The 27,455-nt window shown below is 42.9% G+C and overlaps 1 protein-coding gene across 2 annotated transcripts in view; it reads left to right on the top strand.

Moving 5' to 3' along the window:
- HTR1E (5-hydroxytryptamine receptor 1E) overlaps positions 1-27,455 on the top strand; it is a 1,159,229-nt gene that overhangs the window by 1,056,041 nt on the left and 75,733 nt on the right. For both annotated transcript variants that reach the window (XM_069235572.1, XM_069235571.1), the window contains one exon: positions 22,290-22,348. The gene's annotated coding sequence lies outside the window, so the exon portion shown is untranslated. The remainder of the gene's footprint in view (positions 1-22,289; positions 22,349-27,455) is intronic.

The following is a 27,455-nucleotide window of genomic DNA, read 5'->3' as shown; positions in this document are numbered from 1 at the left end:
AAAGACTGTTTCCTGGGCGAGTTGTCGCTGATCAGCATACCCTTTCATTTTGCTTTTAGGAGTACCGTCAGTGTCACAAAGTTTGTCAGCATTCACTGATCGATTTGATGTTCATTGAGGTAGATTTGTTCTGATGGATCTCAGAGTTACCCCTCGTTACAAAGATGTTATCAAGCCGCTCTACGACTTTATCATGAGTTGTCGTGGACAGTGTTTCCAACAAAGAAAAATGAGTATATTTGTCTATGACTACCATGAGATGCTGTCTATCTCCTAATGGTCTGAAGAAGTCAACATCGACTTTCTCCCAGGCATGGGCAGGAATGTCAGACATAGTCACTGGGTGCTGCGTCACCTTGGGGGACAGGCAATAGCAGATGTAGCATGCTCTCAGTTCCTTTTCTACTCAGTCATCTAGTCAAGGGAACCACACTCTGTCTCTCAAAGCTATTTTGGTTCGCTACAATGCCACAATGTCCTTCATGGGCCAAAATGATGACCTGTTGCCTTAGGTTCTCAAGTATGACGATTCTCAAGCCTGTCAGTATTATGCCTTCTTGTGTGACAGCTAACTCATCCTGTTTGTTTTTGAACTTTTGGAATTCAGTATAATCAGCAAAAGGTTGTGTGTGTGTCTCAATGATTTATTTGACAATAGTCTTGGTCTCTGTTGGTGGAAGCCATCATTTGGTCCACAGACAGAGGCGTGGGTGTGCTGAACCTCGCAATAAAATTGAGATATTCTTCAGCCGACCTGGATGTCGAACTAGGACCATGTAGTGGTGCTCATGAAAAATCATCTGCTCTGTTCTGACCCTCCTCTTCTTGTGTACAATTTCATAGACCTACTCTTGCAGCCTCAACCCCCACCTTTTGATGCAAGGAGGCAATTTAGCCTTCAAGATTCCAAAAACAGTGAGAAACTCCTGGGGGTCCGTGATGACAGTAAATTGTTTCCCATAGAGGAATACATGAAAATGTTTGCAGGCCCACACCACAGCAAGGCTCTCCTTCACTGTTTCAGAGTAGGCACATTCTGTTTCAGACAGGCATGGGCCACAATGTGTCTCTAAGCATTCGGATGGCAGTTGTGTTGAGCAAGGATTGCCCACTGCCCCGCTGGGCTCACATCTACTGTGACCTCGGTGTGCAGCTTGTGGTTGAAGTGGGTAATTTCAGATGCATTCTCAATTGCATATTTTATGTCTATGAACTGTGGTCGCATTCAGGAGACCACTGAAAAGTAACATTCCACTTTGTTAAGTCTCTCACTGTTGCAAAATTGTGAATGTATCTTCAGCAGTAACTGCCCATGCCTAAAAAGGATCACAGCATGGTAACATCTGGGAGGGGGGCAAGTGGATGACAGTGCTTGCACTTTCCCTGGATGTCTCCAGATTCCCCCATCAAAGATATATGAGGCCAAAAACGTAAGTCTGGTTTTGAGAAATTCACATTTTACTGCATTAAAAGTGAGACCTGCTTCCGCAAGTAACTGGCACACTTGAGTGAGGGCTTTGTTGTGTTCTTTCTGGTTTCAGGATCAGTACGTTGTCACTATAATTGAAAGCATGTGCAACAGGTTGGAATACTCTGTTGATAAAAGTCTGAAATATCTCAGCAGCCAAGATACTCATAACTCAGTATTTTGCATCTGAACAAAGTAACATGAGTGGAAAAAGTGACAATATACCTGCAGTTCTCTTTTAACTTGAGTTGGCGGTACCCCTTGTTTAGGTCAAAATGAGAAAAAAATTTGCTCTGTTCATTTGCATGATCAGGTCTTCTATATGGGGACCAGGGTATCCCCCCCCTCGCCATGGCTCTGTTTGGCTGGTACATATCAACACCAATGTGCACTGCTCCACTACTGTCCTTTTTTGGTACAACTAGTAGGAGTAAAACACAAGGTGTTGGGCCTGTGAAACGTTCAATGATGTCATGCTTCAAAAGTGTTGCCAACTCTCTCTCTATAGCTTCTTGCAGATGAAAAGCAACTCTATTGTGCCATTGGGCAACTGGGTGAATGTCTTCATTGAAATGAAGGTTTAGTTTCACTTTCTTGAGTTTTCCCAAACCATAAAATGACAGGAATTGGCTCATAATCTCAGGCTGAGCACAGAGGTTGAAGTTGAGAACTATTAACCCCCATATCAGCCGCTATGGCAAAACTGAGCAAACATGCACTAGATGAGGTTTGTTGTCGTACATGAATGGTGGATCGTAGTGATGTTGTTTTGTGTTGCTATGGTGCTGTGAATGACCCTTGGTTTTGTAGCGATTAGAAACTGCCCATGTGTATACCTTTGTGTCTGAAGGAGTGAGGCATGGCAAGGGCGATAGACTGTGGAGTTTTTCTGCCTGCATGATATTAATCGACCCCACTGTGACTGATGAGGGATATGGGGTGACCATTTACCTTCGATGTAATTCTGGGACAGTGTTTAAAAGAAGTTTGGAGCTTTGTTTTATCAGTTGTTTTTGAACTTCAGTCTTCTTCGTTGGCAGTTAACCCCGTACTTGCAGGCTGTTTTTTGATTAACATCATCAGCACTCACCCATCGTTTTCATTGGTACTCGATAGCAACTTTGAAGAACCTTTGTACAACAAACTTGATGACAATTGATTTTGGTTGGTCTATACTTGTTATAGCTGATGTTGCTTTTTGGTTTTGTGGGAGTGGTGAGAGTACTCCTGGTATGCTTTTGCATCCATCTTTTCTTTCTGTCGTGACACACTTGATTGTTCCTTAGCTTGACACACAGTTATGAAGTGGTTCTCTTTCCCAGTAGAGAGAGCTAGTTCTGAGGGAAGGGAGAGGAAAAGCACAAAGTAAGGTGTGGATGGGTGGCAAGAGGCAAGGGATAGTTTCAAGAACATGTATGTTCTTACAGGATACAGATGTATTTCTGTTTTTATTTTATTAATGTTTTGCGACTGTAATTCAGTTGCTAAACATAAATACATACCATTCTGATTCAATATTTGGAAGGAACACCCTAAACACGTCCCTTTCAAATACCAAATTAGTATTTGAACACAAAGGCAAATTGCAATTTGGTAACATACTACCAAATTGTAGTTAGAGGTTTAAACATACCAAACTGTTTTTTTGTATTCACAAACAGGACAATTCTGTGAATGGGCGTGTTTAAGAACCAAAAAAGCTAAGTACATCTGGCCCTAAATGTGTAGATTACTACAAGTAATCCTTTCATTTTTCTCCACTACTTATTTGTACCATTCCTTATCATTCATTCCTTATCAGAGGCCCTATGCCATATCTGTTGGTTTTCTGATGGCCGCACACCTAGACCCTTGCTCAAACGTCTGTAACCAACTCTCTAGATGGCTTGGTGGCCTTGTAGCAACCTTTCATTACATTGCACAAGTTAAATATTCCTCTCAGTATGGTATACCGATTTGCATCATGCTGATTAGCACTACCACTGATCTGATCTGTTGGGAGAGATTGGCTATCCTTAGTTGCCCTTGTGTGTGAGGACTGCAGAGGTTACCAGCGGGAACTGTTCGTCCCATGCTCTGACTGCAGTCATTATCTATAGGAATTGCTCTCCAGTGCATGAACAGTGAGTAATTTGAAACTAAAATGATCTCTTCTATATTTCATTTATATTTCTGGAGGCCAATCCCTTGCTGACTGATGCCCAAAGTATGCAGGCTTCAGCTTTCCAGCTCAGCTACCAGGAGCTCTCTACGTGTATGGTGGGAGTATGGAGGCCCTAGTGGACCAGGTGGGGTAAGCATGATTTACTTGGCCACTGCTGCTGCTCAGTCCCTTTTGTGAGGAACCAAACTTTTAAAACTACGAGCTGGCTGCTGGGTCATTATGCAAGTTGTTTGAATACAGTTCTGTACTTGTTAAATCTCTGCGTTTATCAAGTTATTGTCAGGTTACAGATAGGCCTGATGTAAAGTAGCAGATGGCAAAGACAAACTAGACTGCACCTATCTGTCAGGAGACAGCTGAAGAGTACAGATTGTTGCCCTCTTAAACTGACTGTTCAAAACATTATCTGTGAATATCAATGGGTTTATTTTACTTGACGTAGACTGACTACTCCGAACTATATACCATTCTATTTCACAAAACCTGGACCTGCTAAAACTGGATGAGAACCTCCCTAGGACTACTCCTAAATGTTTTGCCCTTGGTGTATATCATAGTGTCCCAGATAGATGGTTAGTTACAATCACCATATGTGAAGGCTATCCCTTGGAACATAAAACAGACAGAAGGCAGTGGGCTGAATGCTTGCAAATAGCCTAACCATTGTCAATCACTTGGAGTAGTAGTATAACCCATCATTTGTTGACCACTTATTAGGCTAGATAGGGTTTAGTAAAAAACGGTTTGAGTTTGCTTTTCGTCTATTTTGGAGAGTGCCTTGCCTGGCAGTTCGAGAGGGATGGTTCCCATGATGAGGAAGGGTCAATAATGATTTGCCTAAGGCAGGCCTCTGTCTAGAGTGGTATACTATTGAAAAAACAATGGGTTGGAAAGGTAGCCCAAGCAATTGCAGCAGGTAGCTATTTATAAGCATTCTTCCCATCATCTTTTTGTGTGTTTGATGTAAAGTCCTGATTAGCCACGCATATTGCTAGACATGGGTCCTTTGCTCAATGTGCCACAAGATCCATGCTATACATTACTGAGGAGGCCTTATAGGACGGAAAATGGTCTGTGGTGTATTGAGATCGTTCCTGGAGACGGTCTCACTTGGCAGTTTATGGACTGTTCCATTAGAAGTAGACTCAGTACTGATTTACATAATGCGGGTCTCTTTCTACAGTGGGTGAAAAACAATGGGTTGGATTATACCTCAAGTGATTTGCAGTAGGTAAACTATTTGCAAGGATTCCTCCAATCACCATTTGTGTGTTGAATGCTCCTTTTCGCATACAATTATGTCTGAGACATTGGCTACTTTCACTAAAGATGGCTTAATGCGTTAAGGTAGTAGAATTCTTCACTTAGACACTGTCTCTACTCTTCTGTGGCTCTGGTTCGGCACCTACCCATATTAACTCCTGGCAATTTGGTCTGAGATTTGTGATGAACTCAGTGTTGTCAATTAGGAAACTCTATAACAGACCTCTTTGACAAAACAAGCTCGATCTCATTGATGTCCAAGCTTTGGGAGACGTTTATGGTCTATGTCCGGGTGACTGCATGGCTAGGCAGTCTGGAATCCTGAAATATTCGCAAAGGATTTTGAGAAAGACGTAGGCAAGAACAGTCCAGTTTGATAGACTACAGAGACCTGGGTGTCATGACAATCGTTAGAAAAACACTGGAAGGCAAGATGTTTTTGGATGGTAGAGCACCCTAGTAATATTACTGGCATGACTGAGGAGGCACATATTACCACAAGCCACTGTCACCATGCTTGAGTCACCAAAGGAGCAATAATTATGAGCCATTTGATGCCAGGAAAGTAACACTTATTGCACTATCTAAAGGCCCCTTGCCATATAAATGGTCATTATGACAATAACCTATGTAAAAGTGAACAAGTTGAACTCACTAATGCCTGGACGTGTCCTTCTGGACCAGGTACATTTCATCCCAGACAGGCCTACATCACACAATCAGAGAACACTATTTAATTTCTTTATAAACATAACTCTGAACTACACCCAATAGTTGTGTGTTTTCAGTGCGAACAAGGCTTTTGACTTTTTGAAAGGACTCTTCTTTCTAGTAGTACTGTTTTAAGTGGTATGAAGCGAATACAGTTGTTGAGGTAAGGACGAATGATGTGGTCTCACGCTCTAATTCTCTGCCTCTGTGAATATACTTGCATTTCACTCACATAGTTGAATTATGTTTACCTGAGACAGGCTATTGTAATTAAACGAAGGTGACATCTTTTGATTTCTTAAAGACCCTGAAATAAACCTGTCCCAATCATCTGAGAAATAGTTGGATTTAGATGTACAGCATTACCATGTATGCCTTTACTATGCATGTGATACAATGTGTACCGTACAGTGTTAACCTTCACAACGTGTTGTATTACATTGCAGGTTTAAGCACACATTTTTATGGTTATATATATATATATATGTGTATATATATATATATATATATATATATATTTTTTTTTTTAAACAAAGGGGACATTATAGTTAGGCTCAGAATTTACCCGCACAAAACCATAGAAATTCAGCAGTTATAGTTAGAGTTATTTCAAATAACTAACACTCACACCCTAAGGTAAGTATAACTTGCACCCCTGCCATGCACAGTTTTTTCTTCAATAATGTGACTTCTAATGTTTCATTGATATCTTTATTGGTGTTATAAAAGTTGTCATGAGTGCTGTAATATCTGGGTAATTAGCAACGCATGGTGAAGGTGCAAGTCATAGTTACCTTAGGCCGCAAGTTATAGTTACTTGAAATGACTATTACTGCTGAATTCCTATGTTTTTTTGAGTAAATTCCGAACCTGTCCCTGTAACCATTGTTTTTTTAAGTGAATTTCCAAGGTTTTTTAAATATTTCCTTACAATAACGTAACTGTAACTTTTGGTTTTTTTTCTGTGAATTTCTATGTTTTTTTTGTAACGTGAAGCAATTTACATTACTATATGTTATCCTCAACACAATGGCACCTGCAGTCAGTCCTTGCAGCCAACCCCACAAACCACCCAACCTCATGCTGCTCACCGCCTTTGGCCATGTGCAGCAGGATTTGGCCTCAGGGTCTATATCTCTGGGTGCGAGAATAGGTGTGAAAGGGTGTCTCTTGGATGTGAGAGTGGCTGTGAGAGTGTCTGTCGGAGTGTGGGATTGGGTGTGAGGGGGCCTATGTGGGTGTGAGGGTGTCTGATTGCACTCCAATAGATGAAAGATGTATTCACCCCCACAAAGGATTTCAGATTGTTTTTCAGCATGGAATCATGGAGTAAACACACTTGCTTTGCCTTTGCAAAGCCCAGGAGTTAGGATAATGTGTCCTTTCCAGAAGTGGAGCTTCAATTCAGGCACCTGCTACAGTTACATTTGTAAGTACCCCCTGTTGAGGTTTAATTTATGTGAAATGAGCATCTTTACCAGAATGGAAATTCACCTGCTTTATTATTCAACAAGAGTTCAACTTTTGCACAAAATGTCACCTAACTAGGGCACTTTCTACTGGTTAGTTAGTAAGTACTACCTTGTTGGGTAAATGTGCAGTGTGGTGGCTCCCATGGGTCATTTTGGCCCTGGGGACCCCATCCCCGGGGCCCACTACAATTCCATAAGGGCCGCGTGGTCCCCCTCCTCGGGTCAATCTCAGCCCCTGGGACCCCATCCCCCAGGGCCCGGCTTTCAATAAATAGAGGAGGTAGGCCGCACAGCCCCTCTTCCATGGGCAATTTTGCCACCATGAAACCCATCCTCCAGGGCCAGGCCTTCTTTATTTTTTTTATATTTTAGGGGAGGGGTGCCCGGCCCTGGAGACCTCATCCCTCGGGTACCGGTCTTAAGATTTTTTTTTTTTTTTTTGGAGGAGGTGTGTGGCCCCCTCTCCCGGCCAATCTCACCCCTGGGGACCCCGTTTCCTGGGGCCCAGCCACCTCTTGTGGGTGCCCTCCACGGCACCCAGTGTGCAACAGTGCTGCCTGAGGAGCCTGAAAACCCCCACGGTCCCAGCGAGCTCCCAGCCTCCTCCTGGAGCCGACATTGCTGTCACAGAACAGCTCCCTGTTTGCTCTGACTTGGTGGGAGCTGTCAAAGTTCCAGCCACGTCAGAGCAAATAGCTATGTCCCGGGGGTCGGCATCCTTGGACATAGCAAGAACTGGCCCTGGGGGGGGTGACAGTCCGAGGTCCACAACAGACCCCTTTAATTATTTTATTTTAGGCCCAGGGTGGCGGTGATCGCCAGGGGCTGCGGGGGCCCCACGACCCCCACATGTAATTAAATGTTTCTCCCGGGGAGGTAGCAGTCCCTGTGGCTGTGGGGGAGGGGTTTCATTCTTTTTTTGTTCTGGGGAGATGGTGGTCCCCAGGGCTGCGGGACGGGCCATATGGCCCCGCAAGTATTTCAGCAATTTGCCCCTGGTAGGTGGCGGTCCCCAGGGCTATGGGGGATCTGTGAGCCCCCGCATATACTGTAATCATAATAGCCCCAGGCAGGTGGTGGCCCCAGCGCCACGGGGGTCTACAGTCCTATTTTGCCCCTAGGAGGCGGGTTCTCCGGGGCATAAATAAGCCCAGGAGGAGGCCCTGTATGCCCCTTCCTTTTAACTTTACATGCCACCAGGACCTGGCTGATGCGAGGCTTTAGTAGAACAAGCACAGGAGGCTGCGCTTGTTTTTTAAAAAATTATTTTAACACAGATTTGCGACCTCATTGCGAATTCCCAGCAAATATTAAAAAAACTATTTTTTTTACCCTGAAGGACTTCCTCTGGGACCTCAGCACCAGAGCTAAGGGATCAGAGTGTCCCTACCTTTACCCATTTTCCCATTTGTTATCTTTTTTCTGGGACTCGGCTTAAGCAGACTCCCAAGATGGGTGCCAACACTTCCTTGTTGAAGTGTTTGTTGCCAATCAGATCTAAGTGCGTCAAGGGGCCAAGAAAAAAAGAGGAGTGAAAAAAGGTGCCCTTCCAATGTTAATACTCAGAGGGATTTTGAACACAACTACAGGCTGAACCGCTGAACGGAAATACACCATATTTGTCAGGAAGGTCACACTTGGTCCAGAAGGCACGCTATTTTCTATAAATCCATTCAGTAGATTTCAAGATATTAAAGGAAATCCAAATTTGTATATCCGGGCGGAGCATAAGCACATAGTTCATGGTGAGATCTGATTGGCTGTCAGCACTTTAACCAGAAAGTGATGGCAGCCATCTTGGGACCAATGTACATGATAGCACCTCATTGAAATGCATTGTAGTGATTGGCAGGTTCTGAGGATCACAAAGCAGAGAATGTGTAAAGTGTGATAACAGATTTTAGTTACAATATAAATAATTTGTTGCTAAGATGATTTTACCTTGTGAAAACGCCTTCTGCTGGGATTCCATGAATCATGTTTGAGAGAAAACTGTTTTCTCATGATTTTGTTATAGAAATTATGCTGTAGAAACAAAACATAGGACATATTTTAAATGAGTTCTCAAATATCTTCCTCTTCTATTTCATTATAACGTTGTAACATGTAGACTGAAACATGCACTTTCAACACCAGCAGCAGTCTGACAGGTAACTGTTGATCAGCAGTTTACTACAGAGTTCTAATGAGCAGCTAGAGTGCTAACATTCTAAATATATGCCAAAAGTGTGACACATCTGATAGCCATCTTGATGGAATCAAAGTGGAAACTACTGAGGATACTGCAGCAAATGAGGAGATTAGGGATCTCTATAACAAATACGTCTCCCAAGATGTCCATCAGAGAAAAAAGAGCTGAAATGTAGCACAAATATCACCCAAATGTAGCCCAAGTATGGTCCAATGACAGAAGTGTGTAAACCATTTAATGTTTTTTTTTGCTGTTTTATGTAGCGTAGACTTGACCCAAAGGTATTGAAGTCCTTTACATGAGCGTCAGTTACATTACACAAAGACACATTCTTTCTGGGCTTTAGGCATGGGGAGAGTAAATGATTTGTCCAGAATCACAAGTGGTTGAGCAGACATCAAAACCTGAAACTAGTTCACCAGGTGCAGAGTTTGCAGCTTTTGCTGTAATGCCACACTCTCTCCCCTAAGTGTAACATAGAATCAGGTGATCAACTGGATAAAAAAAAATCAAGATAGTGCTGGAGCATTTTCATTCTTCACAGGAATCAATGCTTGACAAGGTCAATGGATCTTTGGACCCTGCACAGGATGTGGTGGAACCACACAATAAACGTTCAGTACAAACCAGTTACATTACACAGTATGTGGCCATACAAGGAGAACTCCACTCAGAAATAAAGTCAAGGGGTTTATTACAAATTCAAACTCAAAGTCATGTAGACAAATCTCAAAACAAAGTGATAGAGATACAGTATCAGCAAGGGGTAACCAAGGCAATTAAATAAATTGAAGCGGACTAACATTGAGAGAGCTAGGCACTCAACAAAAACAATACAGAACATCAGCAAGATAACTGGATGTATGGAAAACAAGTGTTCAGTTTTAAGAAGCTATAAGGCAGTTCAAATCACCACAGTTCAATTTAGTTGCAAAAGTGGAAATCCCTATAGATTAGCCAATCAGGGAAAAATATGTGTGGGGTAGAACCCATGCGGCAAAAGACAAAAAGAATTTGGAAAACGTTAATCTCAGGCATCAGGTTACTAACTAAATAGAACAAAAAAGTAAGTGAAAGGGGAATGCATCAGCATATCAGAAACTTGGTCAAGAGTCTTCTTCTTTGAACAAGGGAGAAATCTCTAAGTCTCAACAAGGCATTTCGAAGGGGCAAGGGTAGAGAGGGCAATACCTCTCAGAGTACAGTGGCAAAGCATGCAATGGCAAAGTAACGGCCGAAAGGATTCTTCTTGGAGCTCCAGGGATTCTGCTCTCAGGATTCTGACCTTAGGATTCTGACAGTATCTGGAGGGGTTCTTTTCAAGGATTTTGACTAAAGTCCAACTGGTCAGGACATACTAAAGTTAATCGTGAAAACTGATTTGTCAATGCAACAGTTTATTTGATGTTGAAGGGGCAACATCCAATCAAAATCGATCATACGTTTCTAACTTGAAACATCCACATGGAGGAGAGACAGGAGCATGGCGTCGGCGTAACTGCGTTTCCGCAGTCCCGCCCACCAGGGGAGCCGAAGATACAGCGGCCACGGTGGCCGCGGCTGAGCGGCCGAACAAGCGGCAGATTAGGCCGAATTCGGCCCGTGTTTCCCTCCCACAGTTTTGCCTACCGGGGGAGCTGAAGGTGTAGCGGCCCGCGGCGGCCGCGGTGGAGAGGCCGAACAAGCGGCAGAAATAGGCCGAATTCGGCCCGTTTTTTCTTTTTTTTTTTTTTTCCCCTGTGCGGAGGAAGTGAGGAGCCTGTACTCTTGGGGCTTCAGGCTGCACAGACTCAGCGGCGCTCGGGCAAGGATGCCGAGCACAGCATAAACATTGGAAACAGTCCTTTACAAAAGAAGCACGCGACCCCCTAGGCAGTATGGGGTTGAAAAGTCCTCCTGGAGACCCATAGTGGCAGTGGCAAGGATTAAGGTGCAAAAACTTTCAGGATCAAACTCTGCTTTCACCTAGAGGAGAAGAGGGGTGAGCAGGGCTGAAGGACTGGGAAATCACCAGGAGAAAACAAGAGAAAGCAGTCAGGAGGAGAGCCCGGTGAAAAGCAGGAGAAAGCAGACAGGAGGAGAGCCCGGTGGTGATTCTAGAAAATTGATATCGTCCCTACCATCTAATGTTACCTTGATATATCTCCACCTTCCTTTCGCTTTGTAGAAGGGAAAAAGGAAAAAAAATAAAGGAGGGGGAGAGAGAAAAGCAGTGGACAGTGGACAGAGGGGAGAGGCAAAAAAAAAAAAGAAGAAAAAAAGGGGAGAACTAAAATCTGAGACCTCTGATGAGACATCTGATGTTGCCATTAGGCTCACAAGACAACCCAGGTCTGTATTTATATACCCCATTATGGCTTTGGAGAAACCTGACAAAACAAATTATTGCGGATGCAGCCTCAGTGTCGACTGGGGTAATAGGACTATTTAGGCTGCTGTCACATGTATTAAAAGTCAAGATGCCACCCAAACCCACCCGTAATCTTGGAGAAAAGACTGAAGGAGTGAAAGTGACACGGGTTGGTCGAGGTAAAGGAGAGCTAACGGGAGCAAACAAACGCCTGACGGCAGTAGTAGCCAAATCAGCTGTGGAAAATATGTTGAGCTTGGGGAGAGGTGCTAAGACAAGTGATAATACTATCACCCCGACGGAAATCAAGGTTAAGGGCAAAAGCCAATCTACTATCATGACTTTTCTTGCAGGGGGAGCACAGGATATACGGCCTGCACATATAATCCACCCCTCTGAAAGCAATATGGTAGAGACAGAATCTCTTCCGAGCATCAGCAGTATAAAGGGGTGTACTATGAACAACGATCCCCCTGTGAACTTTAGACAAGGCATGGAGAGTATGCCAGAGTTGGAAGACAACCATAGGGAGACAAGAGGGAAGGAGCTTGGCCCTCCTACCGAAAATAAACAGCCTCAAGCACAACAATATGACCGGTCTGAGCGATTGGAACATCAGGATGGGGAAGGAGGTGTATTTATATTAAGACCTGCAACAGAAGGAGAGAACTCACACAAGGCTCTGGCAAATACTAAAAATTTGGGCAAAATAGTAGGAAAAGACCCCCAATTTGTGGAATGGGGCAGGGACAATAGTGATAAATTTTACTCTCTGACAGAAGAGTCCGATCTCAGCAGTGGCGATCACAGTCTTGGGGGGTCTGAGGATAGTGAAACATCAGAGACTGAAGACAAAACTTCAAGTAATGAACCCACAGTGCGACAGCTGCGTCGACACCGTAAATCGGTCAAAACACGACCTTGCTCCCAGGGGTCTCCAGGAAACCCATCATCCACGGGTAGTAGGACTTTAAAATGGGACTATTCTGGCATCGGACTCGCGGATTCTTCGTCTATAACTAACCAGGGCTCAGCTAACGGCAATAAGGAAACAGACACAGGTCCCTCCACCTGTAGCCCATCTGCAATAGGGGCTGAGGCAGGAATGCTGCAGTCAATTTACAGCTCAATCAAAGAGTTGCAAACAGAAACTAGGATTGAAAGTCGACGTGCAAGGATTGCTACAAAGAGACTGCAGGGAACAGTTCGCAAAGTTGCAAAATCATGCACAGAAATCGAGACTAAGCTGTCTTCAATGGAAGAAAGGATTGTGGCAGTTGAGGAGGATGTTGCTAATCTTAAAGAACAGAACACTATGAGAGACGAACAACTGACGGATGTAATGTGGAAATTGGAAGATTTTGAGAATAGACAAAGAAGGAATAATCTCTGAATTTTGGGCATACCGGAAGGGCAAGAAGGAAGCAATATACGGAAATATATAATTAACTTTTTGCGTGGTGCTTTCCCGGAATTGGGGAACTGGAACTGGGAGAATGAATTGCAGCGGGTGCACAGGTTTCCGCTAAATCGGCGGGAGGGGGCCCAACGTGCAGACTCTAAATCCCCCAGAGCAGTTTTAGTTTATTTTGGGAATTATTTATTGCGACAGGAGATATTGGATAAAACCCGTCCAAATACCCCTCGCACTGTGGATGGGGTAACTTTTTTCACCCGCCCTGATTTCTGTCACGCCACTGTTGAACGGAGATGGCGGCTCCGACAACTTATTAAACCGGTCTTAGATAAAGGTGGGGAGGCGTATCTGCTGGCCCCTGCTCGCCTTAAAATAATATTGATTGGGAAAACAGAAGTATTTACTTCGGAAATTAAAGCAAAAGAATACGTGATGGGGTCAGATAGCGAAATAGAGCTATTTGGAAAGCAAAAGTGCTCCGGTAACTGGTGGGTGGGCCCGCACGTACACGACACCAATACTCAGGCCATGAGTGGTCTGATTGCTCTACAGGGTGGGGGGCCAGTCTTGGGGAGGAAGGTAACAGGGGAGGGGGATGGAAGAGACTGGTCTGGGGAGGGAAGGGGAGGGAGGAGGGGCAGAGGATGGGGGGTGGGGAATGAGGGAGGGATTGGGGATGAGGAGAAGGAGGAGAGGAAAGGGGGGGAAGGGATAGAAAACGAGGGAGTAAAATGGAAAGGAATGGAAGTAGGAATGCAACAAGGGAAGCAACAGAAGCAGGGGCAGAGTAAAATTGAAGGAGGGGAACAAACCGAGAGGAAAATTCAAGAGAAAATGCAGTTAGATACAAAAATCTGGGAGAGTAAAAAGAAGAAAGAAAGGAAACCAAAAATAGTAAATGGCTAGACTTCGAATCGCTTCAATTAATATATGTGGGTTAAATGACCCTCGTAAAAGAAGTAGAGTAGCGGAGGAACTAAAAACTTTTAAGGCAGACATCTACTGTTTACAGGAGACACATGTGGAATATAAAAATGCCGGGATTCTGGGTATACTCGGTATGAAAGTAATTGCTCGGTCAGAACAAGAGGCTAGAACTAAAGGGGTGGCAATATTAGATCGGACTAATAAATAAAATTTTGCTAGACAGAAGGTGGATAGGGGAGGGAGATGGGTAATTGTAGAATGTAGTTATGGGTATGGTAGCTTTACACTATGCTCTGTATATGGGGCAGTTACGGATGATCCAATAGTTTTAGATACTCTCGCTATAGAACTAACAGGATGGGCTCCCCCGTATATTCTATGTGGTGACTGCAACTTTAATGGTTCTTGGGAGGGATTACAGGATGTTTTAGCGCCTACAAAGAAGTACCAGGGGCGTAAACCTTGAGTATATAATGCAATGGTCGCTATTCAGAAAGAACTAGGATTAGTGGATGCATGGGTGAGATTATGCAAGCCAGACCCTGGATATACCTATTACTCGTCCCCTCATGCGAAATTAGCACGACTTGATTACTTTTTGATCTCTCCTGTATTATTGAACCGGGGTAGGATGGAGTCATATCCACGGGTTGTATCAGATCATAATCTCTTAGTACTAGAATTGGAATTGGATGGGTTAGAACCAAAGGTTAGGAGATGGACATTTGAAAGAGGGCTTCTTAGGGACCCAGAATATTGCACGTATATGAGCAAGTGGATAGCTGAATTCTTGGGGTTCAACCAAGGGACAGCTCCGGTAGAGATAGTTTGGGATACTTTAAAAGCCGGAATACGAGGTGAAACATTGAGTTTCAGCATTAAAAAGCAAAAAAATACCCAAAGCAGAATAAAAGATTTTCAAACGAAACTAAGGGTGCTAGAAAGACAGTTGGTTATTGCGATAGAAACTGGGGGTGATATAAAAAGGGCCCAGGAGGAAGTTGTTATAGCTAAAGCAACAATTAACGAGACTATGACCCAAAGAATAGCGGAGAAATATCTAGCGTAACGCTCACAAGGGTATGAGTACGGAGAAAAATCTGGGCGTTTATTAGCAATACGGGCAAGCCAGAAAATAGCATCCGGGATTATTAGAGAGATTAAAGATTGGCAAGGACAAACAGTGGTAGATGTGGATGGAATTAGGAAGGTTTTCCACAGATACTATACGGAATTATATGATGACACATCTATATATTCAGAGGAAGAAATGTTGAAATTTTTAAGCCCCATTAAAGGGGATAAACTACCGGAAAGTGATATTTTATATCTAGGGGAACAGATAGATATCTCGGAAATTGACAAAGCAGTGGGTGATTTAGCCACTGGAAAAGCCACAGGCCCTGATTCAATTCCCTTAGAGTTTTATAAAATGTTTAAAGCTATATTGCTTCCGGTAATGATAGAGCTGTTTATTCAGGTACAGAATGGAGGGGCAATCCCTCCGTCGTGGGATATGGCTAATGTAGTAATGTTTTTGAAGAAAGGGAAACCCCCATCAAACCCGGCGTCATACCGGCCAATCACACTAATCAATAGCGACACTAAAATATATTCAAAGATATTAGCCGCTCGATTATCTCGGGTGATTAGGAAGATAGTTCTCCCTAGACAGCACAGGTTTGTGCCAGGAAGGGATGCCACTGATCATATTCGAAGGGTTATTGCACTCTTGGACGCTACGGAAGTGGCTGAGGAGCCGATGGCAGTCGCATTATTAGATGCAGAAAAGGCATTCGATCGGGTGAACTGGAAGTATTTATGGCATGTAATGGAGCATTATGGGCTAGGGAAGAAATTTATCGCAGCAATAAGGGCCCTATATAGATCACCGGTAGTGAAAATTCAACTAATGGGGGGACAATCGGAGAATGTTCAGGTTAAGAGAGGTACTAGACAGGGATGTCCATGTTCTCCGCTCCTGTTTGCTTTATATATAGATCCCTTGCTCAGACAGATCGAAGAAAATAACAAGATTCCACCGATTCATAGGCAGGGATGGGATACAAAAGTTTTAGCTTATGCAGATGATATAGCTATATTAACTCCCACCCCTGACCCGGCATTGAGAGAGGTTGAAAAGGTATCAATGAAATTCGGATGATTTTCTGGATATCTCCTAAACAGAGCTAAAACGCAGATATTGATTAATCAATATACAAGCACTCAGGATACCCGAAGGGTGGATCACGCAGTATATCTGGGTATAGATATTACGCCACAAGTAGGAGAAATTGCTAATTTAAATCTGGATCCCATACTTGCTATAGCAAGACAAGATATGTGCAGATGGAATAATCTACATCTAACTATTATGGGAAGATGTAATATGGTAAAAATGATTTTCCTCTCCAAGCTGCTGTATTTGTTTCGGGCTTTACCGCTGAGCTTCACTAATCCCAGATTCAAAGAGATAGATAGAGTGGTTATGAGATTCATCTGGGCATATGGCAAGTGTAGAAGAGCAAGTAAATTCATGTCTCTTTCTCGAGAAAAAGGGGGTTGGTCCTTACCGAATATAAAATTATACCAAATGGCAGCAGCTTTTCAGTATATGCGCCCTTTATGGGGTTCTAAGAAAGAAGGGATTCCGGAAGAGGATTGTCCTAACATATTTGAGCTGCAGATAGGAGCAGTAGCTAATGGGTGTCTGGTAACATTTCACGAGCCCGGGTACTACAAGAAAACTCGATATAAGGTATTGGAGGCGGCTTATAAGTGCTGGCAGTCATGGTATAAAAAGAAAGGATTCGGCAGATATAATTGCTATACCATGATTGAAAAGAACCCATCGCTCCCTGAAATATTTAAGGATAAATGTATGGCAAGCTGGGCCTCTGTAGGTATAGTGAGGCTCGGGAATTTCTTTGATAATTTTTGGGTCAAGGCATTTGGTGATTTACAGAAGTGCTATGGTTTAGAGCGTAGGGATTTTTTTAAATACTTACAGATACGAGATTTTCTTGTAAAGAAAACAGGAGGTGTGCAGGGATTTAGAAGTGATCAATTACTAGACGATATATTGGCTAATCCTAATATATCAATTAGGTCAATCTACCGATCACTAATGGCAGAACAGCCTGATGACCTAGAGAAGAATAGTGAAAAGTGGAACAAGAAACTGGAAGATGGGAGTAAGATCTTTTTAAGGTCATTAGAATTGGGACACACTATCCTACTTTCCTCCTCCCTCCAAGCGCAACATTATAAGACCATGTTTGATCTGTATCATACTCCAGCTCATCTTGTTAAATGGGGCAGTTTATCGGGAACAAGCTGTCCAAGATGTGGGATGTATGGAACAGATATTGTACACATGATGGCTACATGCGGGGAATTAAAGGCTTTGAGGGAGGGCATTCAATCTGTATTGAAAGAAGTTTTGGGATATGATCTAGTTCTTACCCCTGAGACGATGGTCTTAGGGGTTAGTGGTGAAACGGATAATCTACATAAAGCATTTATTTTTGTGGCTATGGCAGTATATCGACTGTGTATATCATCTGCTTGGCTTAACGTACGACCTCCGTCCTGGCAGCAGTGGCTGGCCAGATTATTGCCTGTATATTATTTGGCGATAGCATTGTATGAACGTAAAGGGAAACAGGCTAGGAGGAAAGGGAAGGCCATATGGGGGGCATTTCAGGATTGGATTTTGGCTCATAATGATTAAATGTTTAAATCAAAATAGTATGTCACCATTTAAGTGATGGACATTTTTCTCCCAAAAGTCTATCCCCTGCGGGTCTGAACTTGTTTAGTTTTTTTTCATATGTATTTGTTGTATGATCCCTTTCCAAGATGAAAATAATAAAAAAAAAAAAAAAAAAAAAAAAAGAAACATCCACATGGGTTCCCAGGTCTGTCAGGATAACGGTGTCCGGCTGTATACTTCCACACAAGATTGAAACAAATGATTAATTTGTCAGTCAACAGACAAGGATGTTCTCCTTTCAAGCATATATTTTTACAACTCTCTACATATACAACAATAGACATCTATTAACGAACTAACATTCTCATGGGAAGGGAGCCTGAAAGAAAGGTACATGTACAGTCACAAATACAGGGCCTAGCAGGATTCTCTTAGGCTAATGAAACTGTATTAAAACAGCACATTAATATGTTCAAATAAAACACATTTTAATACCCAAACTATTAATTCATCATTAATGAATCTTCACTGCTATTCATACTACAGTAACTTTAAAATGAAGTAACTTTGCCAATACATTTCAGTCAGTGTGGTGCACAACTGCATTTCTCTATATTTGCACACATATTTAAAACACCTATTATTAAAAATTCAATATTGTTTTAATACCAACTATTAGTTTAGGTTCTAAAGCATAACAAAATGACAAATTAATCCTTCAAACATTGTAGAAGCTGGCTCTGTATATACTATATCAAAATGAAATACTGCGTGCACAGAGTCCAGGGGTTCCCCAGAGACTTAACAGAGGCTAAAGTAGATAATACTAATGCTCTCTTTTGTGGTAGTGTGGTTGAGCATTTAGGCTTATCAGAGGATAGTACAAAGCATTTGTTGTGCACACACACAGGCAATAAAGTGAAGCACACAGTCAATGACTAACTCCAGGCCAATGGTTTTTCTATAGCAAAAATAAATGTTGTTACTTTATTTCTAGAACCACAAGGTTCAAGTTGCAGGTAAGTACATTTGCAAGTAAATATCCAACATATATATCAATACCACTTTGTTTCAATTGGGCAAGATATACGTATTTTTAATAAATAGCAATAATCTGTTTTAGAAGTTGACAATGCAATTTTCAGAAACAGTTCTGGGGGAAGAAAAGTTTGTATGGTTTTGAGGTAAGACTTACAGTTCCAGTGTCTGGGGGTTTGGATGTCCACAGCTTGGGGTCAAGATAACCCCAAACACCAACCACCAGCAAAACGGGGCCAGCTGGGTGAAGAGGTCAAAGTTGAAGATAATTTAACATGGGTTCCTATGGAGAATGGGGGCACTCAGAATCAGGCCTGCTTGCAGGTAAATACTCGTGTCTTCGGAGGTCTGACCTGGGGGGTTTAGAGACACACTGGGGACCACAGGTCAGCACCAAACAGACACCTTCAGCAGCTCATGGGCGGCCGGGTTCAGGGTGCAAACACTGCGTGGGGCTCCCATTGCTTTTCTATAGGGGGACCCTTGGGGTCACAAAGATGCTACAGGTGAAGTCCAGGGGGTTGGCTCTGGGAAACCAAAGGATGGACAAGGAGGAGGGCCACCTGCTGGATGTTGCTGCACTGAAGGTCGGATTCCCCAAGGACAGGTGGTGGCAGGTGCAGAAGTAACTTTTGGGGTCAGGAATCTTTATCTGGTTCTGTCGTGGTCAGGGGGGTCCTTTAGGCTGCTGGCATTGTCGTGTTGGACAGGAGGGCTCAACCCAGGGTGGACACTAGGTCAGAATCACCTAGAGTCAGTTGGGTCACCTAGACACGGGCTGTTGGACGTCGGGTGCAGCATGGACAGGACTCGCGGATCGGGGAGACTCTGGAGTCCTTGGATGGAGTTTCTTCTTGGTCAGGGCAGCTTTTCAGAGGTCGCTGGTCTTGAAGGATATGTCACTTTCTGTTTGCAGGGCTTTTGAAGCTGGAGACAGGCAGGTAGGACTAGGGCCAAGTCAGTTTGCATCTTCAGTCTACTCTGCTGGGGGGCAGCTTAGCAGTCCTCCTTCTTTTCTTCTTTCTTCTTGCGAGGTCACCAGGAATCTGATGAGCTAGGTTCAATGGAACCCCTACATCCTGGATTTAGGGGCATTACAGGGGTCGGAGGCTTCTGTCCTTGACGGTGGCTATGCCCCTCCTATGTTCTCTCCATTTGGGGAGGGGGACACAGTCCTAACCCTACTGGTCCCTGTCCTCCAAACCAAGATGGAAGATTTTGCAAGGAGGGGGTCACCTCAGCTCTGGACACGTTAGAGGTGTTCCCTGCTGAAGTGATCAGTCCTCCTTGGTTTCCCTAATTTTCTCACCAGACTTGTCACCAAAAGTGGTGCTTTGCCCCGGGGGAGGCATCTCCTTTAGCTATAGTGCCCAGGGCACTGTAACAAGATATCTGGGCCTTTGAGGCTCGCCACCAAATGTTACAGTTCCTGCATGGGGGAGGTGTGAAGCACCTCTACCCAGTATAGGCTTTGTTTCTGGCCACAGAGAGCACAAACGCTCTCACCCCATGTGGTCAGAAACTCATCTGGAAGTGGCAGGCTGGCACAGACTAATCAGTCCTGCACTAGCAGTGTGACTAACATACATGAGGCATCTCTAAATGCCCTCTGGGTGCATTTTCCAATAAATCCAACACTGGCATCAGTGTGGGTTTATTGTGCTGAGAAGTTTGATACCAAACTTCCCAGTATTCAGTGAAGCGATTAGAGAGGTGTGGAGTTCGTAATGACAATCTCCCAGCCCATATACTCAGTATGGCCTATCTGCACTTAAAATGTCTAAGAATTAACTTAGATACAGTAAGGGCATTTTGCTCATGCAGCTATGCCTTCACCTGTGGTATAGTGCACCCTGCCTTAGGGCTGTAAGGCGTGCCAGAGGGGTGACTTACCTAAGCCACAAGCAGTGGTTTGTGGTCATGGCACCCTGGGAAGGCTGCCATTTCAACTTAGTCATTTTCTCCCCTACCAGCACATACAAGCTGCATTGGCAGTGTGCGTGTATTTGGTGAGGGGTCCCCCCAGGGTGACATAATACATGCTGCAGCCCTTGGGGACCTTCCTTGGACACATGGCCCTTGGTACCATGAGTACATTTTACAAGGAACTTAACTGTGTGCTTGGGTGTGCCAATTGTGGGAACAATGGTATAGTTTTTGGGCAAGAACACTGGTGCTGGGGCCTGGTTATCAGAAACCCAGTACACTCTCAGTCAAGTTGGCATCAATATCAGACAAAAAGTGTGTGCGAGGGAACTATGCCAACAAGGGCACTTTCCTACAAACATGTAACTTAATCTTCATACCACCTATGTTTCAGTCATTAGTCTAAGATGATTGTACACTAAATAGCTTCTCAGTGCATCACTCTACAATAAAGCTAGTAGTACTTTAACATAATTCATAAGCTGTCATGTATAGATGATCACTGTGACATGAGAGACAGTACTAAAATTTCTGCTACATCAACCCCCCCCTATGATAGTGAATCTAGCTATCACAAAATACTCCAACTCTCATTTTCAATGAGACAGCGTAAGATGTCTGAGGTCAATCCTGATAAGGTTTTCTGGACTCCTCTCACTGCTTAATTTTACTATATAATATACCCCTCTTAGTCTCCATCTCAATCTCCTCCTTTCTTTGTTTACTCTTGGTTCATTTCTCTTTCAGCTTCTTGAACAATTTGTAAAGACCGACTGCAACTATGTCACACAAAGCCATAATCAATAGGGATCTCAAAATGCTTCCAACAATTCTTCTCTTTAAACTTCCAAACCACCTTCTAATAGCTGAAAATCCATTATCTATTGCGATCCATGCACCTGTCACTGTTAACTCTTTCAGATCCTGTGTCAAGTCTGTCATATTTGCAATGTTTTTCCTCATCTCCTTACTATTATCAGGTATATAAGTGCAACACTGTTGGGCTTGCAACATCTTACAAACTCTGCCTTCCTTTAAGAGAAGAATGTCTAACACAAGTCGATTTTGTAAAATCATTAATCTTGCTGCAACCATTCTGTGTCCATCAATAAAATGGCACCTGTGTGTCTGTAGGTAACTTATCTATTATTACTGGTAACTTTCTTATCTTGAGATCATTCAAGATAACACATACTGATGTAATTATAACACCAAAAACATCTCCTATAATCTCTGAAGCACTAGAACCTCTCCTAACTCTGGTGTTTGATTTTTCATCCCAGACTGGATCATTAAAAAGGCCCACATGATAAATATTTTGAAAAACGACTCCTAGCTAACATATACCATATGAGCCTTTCAGCAGCTTGTAATAGGCATTCTTTCCACATCTGAAATAAACACCTGGTATGGGGGAGTCTTGTCCATTTAACGTAAAGGTCCAAACACCCTTAAACAAAAACACATGTCTACATTTGCTAGTACCTCCAAAATATGTGTCAATCTTTGATCTAGGTCTATATACACATAACTTCCCCACATGTTGCCAATCTAAAGCCAGGTATCCTTGATTTACAGCTGCTGAATGTGTTTTATATTTTTTCCAATTTTGTAAACCTATTCTCTTTTCTTTTTTACTTTTCATAGCTCTTCTCCTCTTCTCAACGTGTCCAATGAACTCCTTCTCTACTGGGCTAAGAATGCAGGTCAGATTGTTTTGTGTGCATAAAATTTACCAAATGTCAATGTAGGCTCAAAGAAACCTCCCACTGTGTCAATGTTTTTTGTCTTGGCAATGTTACTCAAATGTTTTGTGATTGGAACAATCAAAAATACTAAGGGCCTGATTTAGATTTTGGTTGAGGGAATACTCCTTAGGAAATGTGACGGATATCCCAACTGCTATATTACGACCCCAATAGGATATAATGGGATTGAAATACGGTGGAAGGGATATATATCACATTTGTGAAGGAGCATTTCCCACTACCAACATCTAAATGAGCCCCTAAGCTATAACTTGACAGTTCATCAGCGAAATATGCTGGGTATTTTCAGCTTGGTACTCTTTTCTCTTTGATCTCCAATTTACTCGAACCTCAGCATCACTTTCACTTTGACTTGGCTCTTCACTCTCCTCAACAATTGTCGAAGGCACTTGTACAGCAGGCACTGGGTGCTCACTCATTCAATTGTGTCCTGGAACAACTTTTGTCTATAGCAACTGGCCCTTTGTCAGCATCCGAGCTCCCATGAGTCAACTTTTTCTGTCTCAACCCTGTGTGTACCAACCACTGATTTTGACTCACTCAAACACTGTCAGACTGCACTTGTGCTGAGAGAGCTTGACTAACCTTATCTCTTCTGCTCACTGTACCCAACCCTTGTGGGACAGGTGCTGTATCATCTAGGGGACCTGGAACTTTGTGACTGTGGCTAGCATGTACCGAATTAGGGAGACCAGCACACTTCACAGCTGTGGTAGTTACCAAAGCTGCTGGATGAGGGCTTCTCAAATGTGGCTTTAAGCATGATTTCCTTACATGCTTTTTCACCATGATCCAGTTGCCTGGACATAGGTCATGGCAAACCTCCTGCTGTGGCTGTGCAGTTGCTTCTCCCACCTGATGAGACAAAGAACGTACTACGTCAGCCAGTCTTTTTCAATAATCCAGCTCCAATTTATCTGTAATGTTCACAAGTATATTTGCAGGCACTGCTGGTAATCTCATGGCCCTCCCCATGATAATTTCATGAGGGGACAACCTAGACTTTCTGTTGAGCGTACTGCACATACTCATCAAGACAAGAAGCAACAGGTCTGGTCATTTCAGAGTGGTGGATGCACATTCTTTTGCCAGTCTAGACTTCAACAAGACCAGAAGCCTCAAGTCTGTAGCTGCATTGTAATCTTTTCTCAACTTGTAATGCTGCACACATTTGTTTCATAACCTCACTGTTAAAGTGGGTTCCTTGGTCTGACTCTAGAGAGGTCAGGAATCCGAACCTTGGTATCAGCTCCCTAAGTAACAGCTTTGCTACTGTGAGACTGTCATTTCTCCTGGTTGGCTAGGCTTTAACCCAATGGGAGAACAAACCTACAATGATTAAGATGTATTTCATCCATTGCACACGAGCAGCTCTATAAAATCCAGCTGCATCCCATTGAAAAATCCTCCAAATGTGTCTGTGCGACTCAGTGTGACAACTCCGTTTTCCTACATTCATTTGTTGGCATGTGACACCTGTGGCACACAGCTTTTGCAATTACTCTGAATCTGGGGTAAAACCAAGTTGTTTAAAAGTTCTGTTTATTGCATTGTCACCTATGTGTGCCTGTCCATGATAGTGTCTAGCCATGAGTGATACTAAGCTATTGAGCAGCATTGCTCTTCAAGCACTTGAAACCCAAATGTTATCCTCAACATTCTTGATGCTTCTGGCTCTACCCAACTTTGCTCCTCCTCTTCTGAACTTGTTTCTGCAATCTCTTGGCTTCATCCCAGGTGTCAACAGCAGTTAACAGGACATTTTGATTAGTCTCATCATTTTATCATTGTTCCATTCTCCATTAAAGGAAGTATAGTTTAAAGTCCAACATCTTGTGACCTCATCAGCATATGAATTAACTAAAATTACATAATCAGTTGATTTCTTTTGAGCAGCTCACTTGAGGAAAGCAATTTTTGCTGGCAACTGCAATGCATTCAGCAGATTGTAAATCTTATCACAGTAGCGGATAGGTGATCCAGAGGAGGTAATGAGCTCTCCCCGGGACCACAACTGTCAGAAATCATGAATGACACAAAACCATACTGACTATCAGTGAAGATTGCCACTTTGAGCTGTTCAGAGACACAGCATGCTCTGGCAAGAGCAACTGTTTCGGCTGCTTGGGCAGAAAGACTCATCGAAGCCAGGAAGCTTCAATCACACCTGAGACTGTGCAAACAGAATAACCAACACTCAGGGTGCCATCTTTATCTCTTAAACAGAAGTTATCAACAAACGTATCATAGTCATTTTCAGTTAAGGGTATGTCTGGAACATCAGGCATGGCTTAGTGCTCAATTCAGTAACAAGACAGTTACGCTCTACCTCATCCACTATTTCAAATACATTTTTAACAGGGTTTGGCAACAACGTAGCAGGACATTTTCAAGTTAACAGTTGCGGCAGCAAGGATGACCTGCTTATAGTGGGCCAAATGCACACTGGTTAGGTATTGTGTCTTGGACCAAGTTAAAAATATCTCCACTTTCAAAGGGGGATCCATAACAATACTTTCACACTGTTCAGTGCTGACACTCAGGGCAGTGACTGCCCTCAAACAACCAGGGAGGGAAGAAACCACAGGATCAAGAGCAGCAGAAAATTAAGCATCTGGCGTGTTTGCATTTCCATGCAGCTGAGAGAGTACATATATCCCTCACACAGCAAAACAAAGAAAAACATTTGTTATAATCCAGCATTCCCAGATCCGGGGCATGACAGAGGATTTCACTCATCTCTCTGAGGGCACATATGCAGTTGTCATCCAATAGCACCGGATCATCTCAGCCTCTGGACTTCCTTCTGTGTGGCAGGGGGATCCCTTTTTTGATAATTGCCAAAATTCTTTCTTGGGACACATTCCGCACACCTTTCTCAATGTTGTGACCTAAGTAAATGACTTATTTCTTGCAATGCTGTTATTTGGTTGGGGAAACTTTATGTCCAGTTTTGTCCTAAATGGTTTAAAAGAAAAAATGCTTCTCGAGTGTTTGATGTGACCAGTAGGTCATCAATATTCTGCAGTAAGACTGAATGAGAGGGCATTTTAAAGGATTTCAGATTATTTGTTAAGATGTGGTTGAAAAGGGACGGAGTTTAGCACCATGCCAAAACACGACTGCCAAACTTAAAATCAAAAAGGGATTGGCTTTCCTCATGCAACGGTATGGAGGAAAAGGCTTAAAATAAACCAATCACACTGAACCATTCTGCTTCACATGGAATTAGTAATAAAATCACTGCAGAATTCAGTGCCACTGGACAACATAGAACAACAGTCTCATTTATTTTGTTCACAGTTGATGGACTATGCAGTACTTTTCATTGGGCTTCCGCAGTCCTAGAATGACAGAGTTACAGGAACTTCCCATTATTTCCTTCAGTATAGCTTGTTCAATTAAATTTGTCTATCTGGGGAGTTATTCTGGCAATTGTTTTGGGTGTCATGTTACACGCAGGAGTTTTGGGATACACTGCATTTGGCTTCACTGTTATTTTTATAGTCTCAACTCCTTTGATCAGTTCTAGTTCCTTTCCTGAAAAATACCAAACCTCATGTGTCACAATGTCTTTTAAATCTTTGGGAAAATCATTAAAAGTCAGCATTGCTTCACAATTTTACAGGGCACATCTTCCTCATTTGTTTCAATTGCAATTCCTTCAGGTGTGCAGCTAATGGAACAATTTAGTTTACACAGTAGGTCATCTCCAAGCAAACTTACAGGACTTGAATCACAGACCTCAAATTGGTGCTCATCTTCAATTGAATTTATTTTTATGGGGACAAATTCCTTTACACGGTTGGTCAACTGTTTATTTGCAACTCCTACAACCTGAATTCCTTTTCTTGAAAGGGGCAAATTTGAAATTTCTTCTGATCTTGTACTAGAGCAACTCCAGTATTCTGTACCTGATTATTCACATTATTTAGGGGACACTCTCTTCACCAATGGGGCAAATTTCTGCAGCATTGACACAGATTAGTTTTCTTCAATGCTCGGAAAATCATTAACACGTCCACTTTGATTTATCTGAACACCAGGTCCTCTACCTCTAGGCTGAATGACATTCAGTCCCTACTGTTGTACTCCTTGCATACAACCTGTGTTCACCAACATCTTCGGGCTTCCGCCAACATTCTGTGTAGATTTCAATTGCATGACCAGAGCCTTCTCTTTTAACCTTTTCCGCTTCAATTCCACTTCATTGTTGCAGTATTGTGCATGCCACAGGATCTCATCAATCATTGCTTTTCTGCCAACAAATTAACTGCTGCTGAATCATTCCACTTATGACTGGCTTTAAGTTCTGTGCAAATCTAAGCATAGAATGACCCAAATCCTTAGCTTCTGTTGTCTCTGTACCACTGAATTGTTAGAAAGCCTCCAACAATCTCTCAGAATAGGCATGAACTGACTCCTTCAATTCCTTTGTCGTCCTGTCAATCCTCTGTCAATCAATGTCCTTTGGTAACACCTGGTTTTTCAAAAACTCCATAACCTTGTAATACCTTTTCATCACCTCTTCAGATGGTGCACCTGTTACTTGATCTCTTGGGGGTTAACAGTCTGGCCAATCAACAATGAATTCCATTCAGTCCACAAATCACTCGGAACCCCAATGTCAAACAGCATATTAAAATCCTTCCACAGGCATTTTGAAAGATTCACAAATCTTTTTGTCTGCTTGTACCATCCCACTGGTTTCTCTCTCAACCTCAGGTAATCATTGGCGAATGGTAGAAAAGCACTTCTACTCCAGGGTACATGAACATAACCTCCACCTGGTATGTCACTCCTGGGCAGCATCTTTACACTGTCCTTGGTTTTATTTGCCCTTGACAGAGGCACATTTGGCTTTGCTTTCTTCTGATCTCTTTTCTTTGCCCATTTACCTTCCCACTTATCTATAGCTCCACATTCCTAAATGTATGTAATCAATTCTTTAATGTGCATTTTTATTCAGAGGGACCTCATACTGACTATTTCCTTTCTGTGAAACTCCTATCTGTAACTTCTTTTCAAAGGTTTGGATTTTTAC

This window comes from Pleurodeles waltl, chromosome 5 (assembly GCF_031143425.1).
Source record: "Pleurodeles waltl isolate 20211129_DDA chromosome 5, aPleWal1.hap1.20221129, whole genome shotgun sequence".
In the NCBI taxonomy this organism is placed as follows: Eukaryota; Metazoa; Chordata; class Amphibia; order Caudata; family Salamandridae; genus Pleurodeles; species Pleurodeles waltl.
Note: the sequence above shows the minus strand (reverse complement) of the source record. Positions and strands in the feature narration are given on the sequence as shown.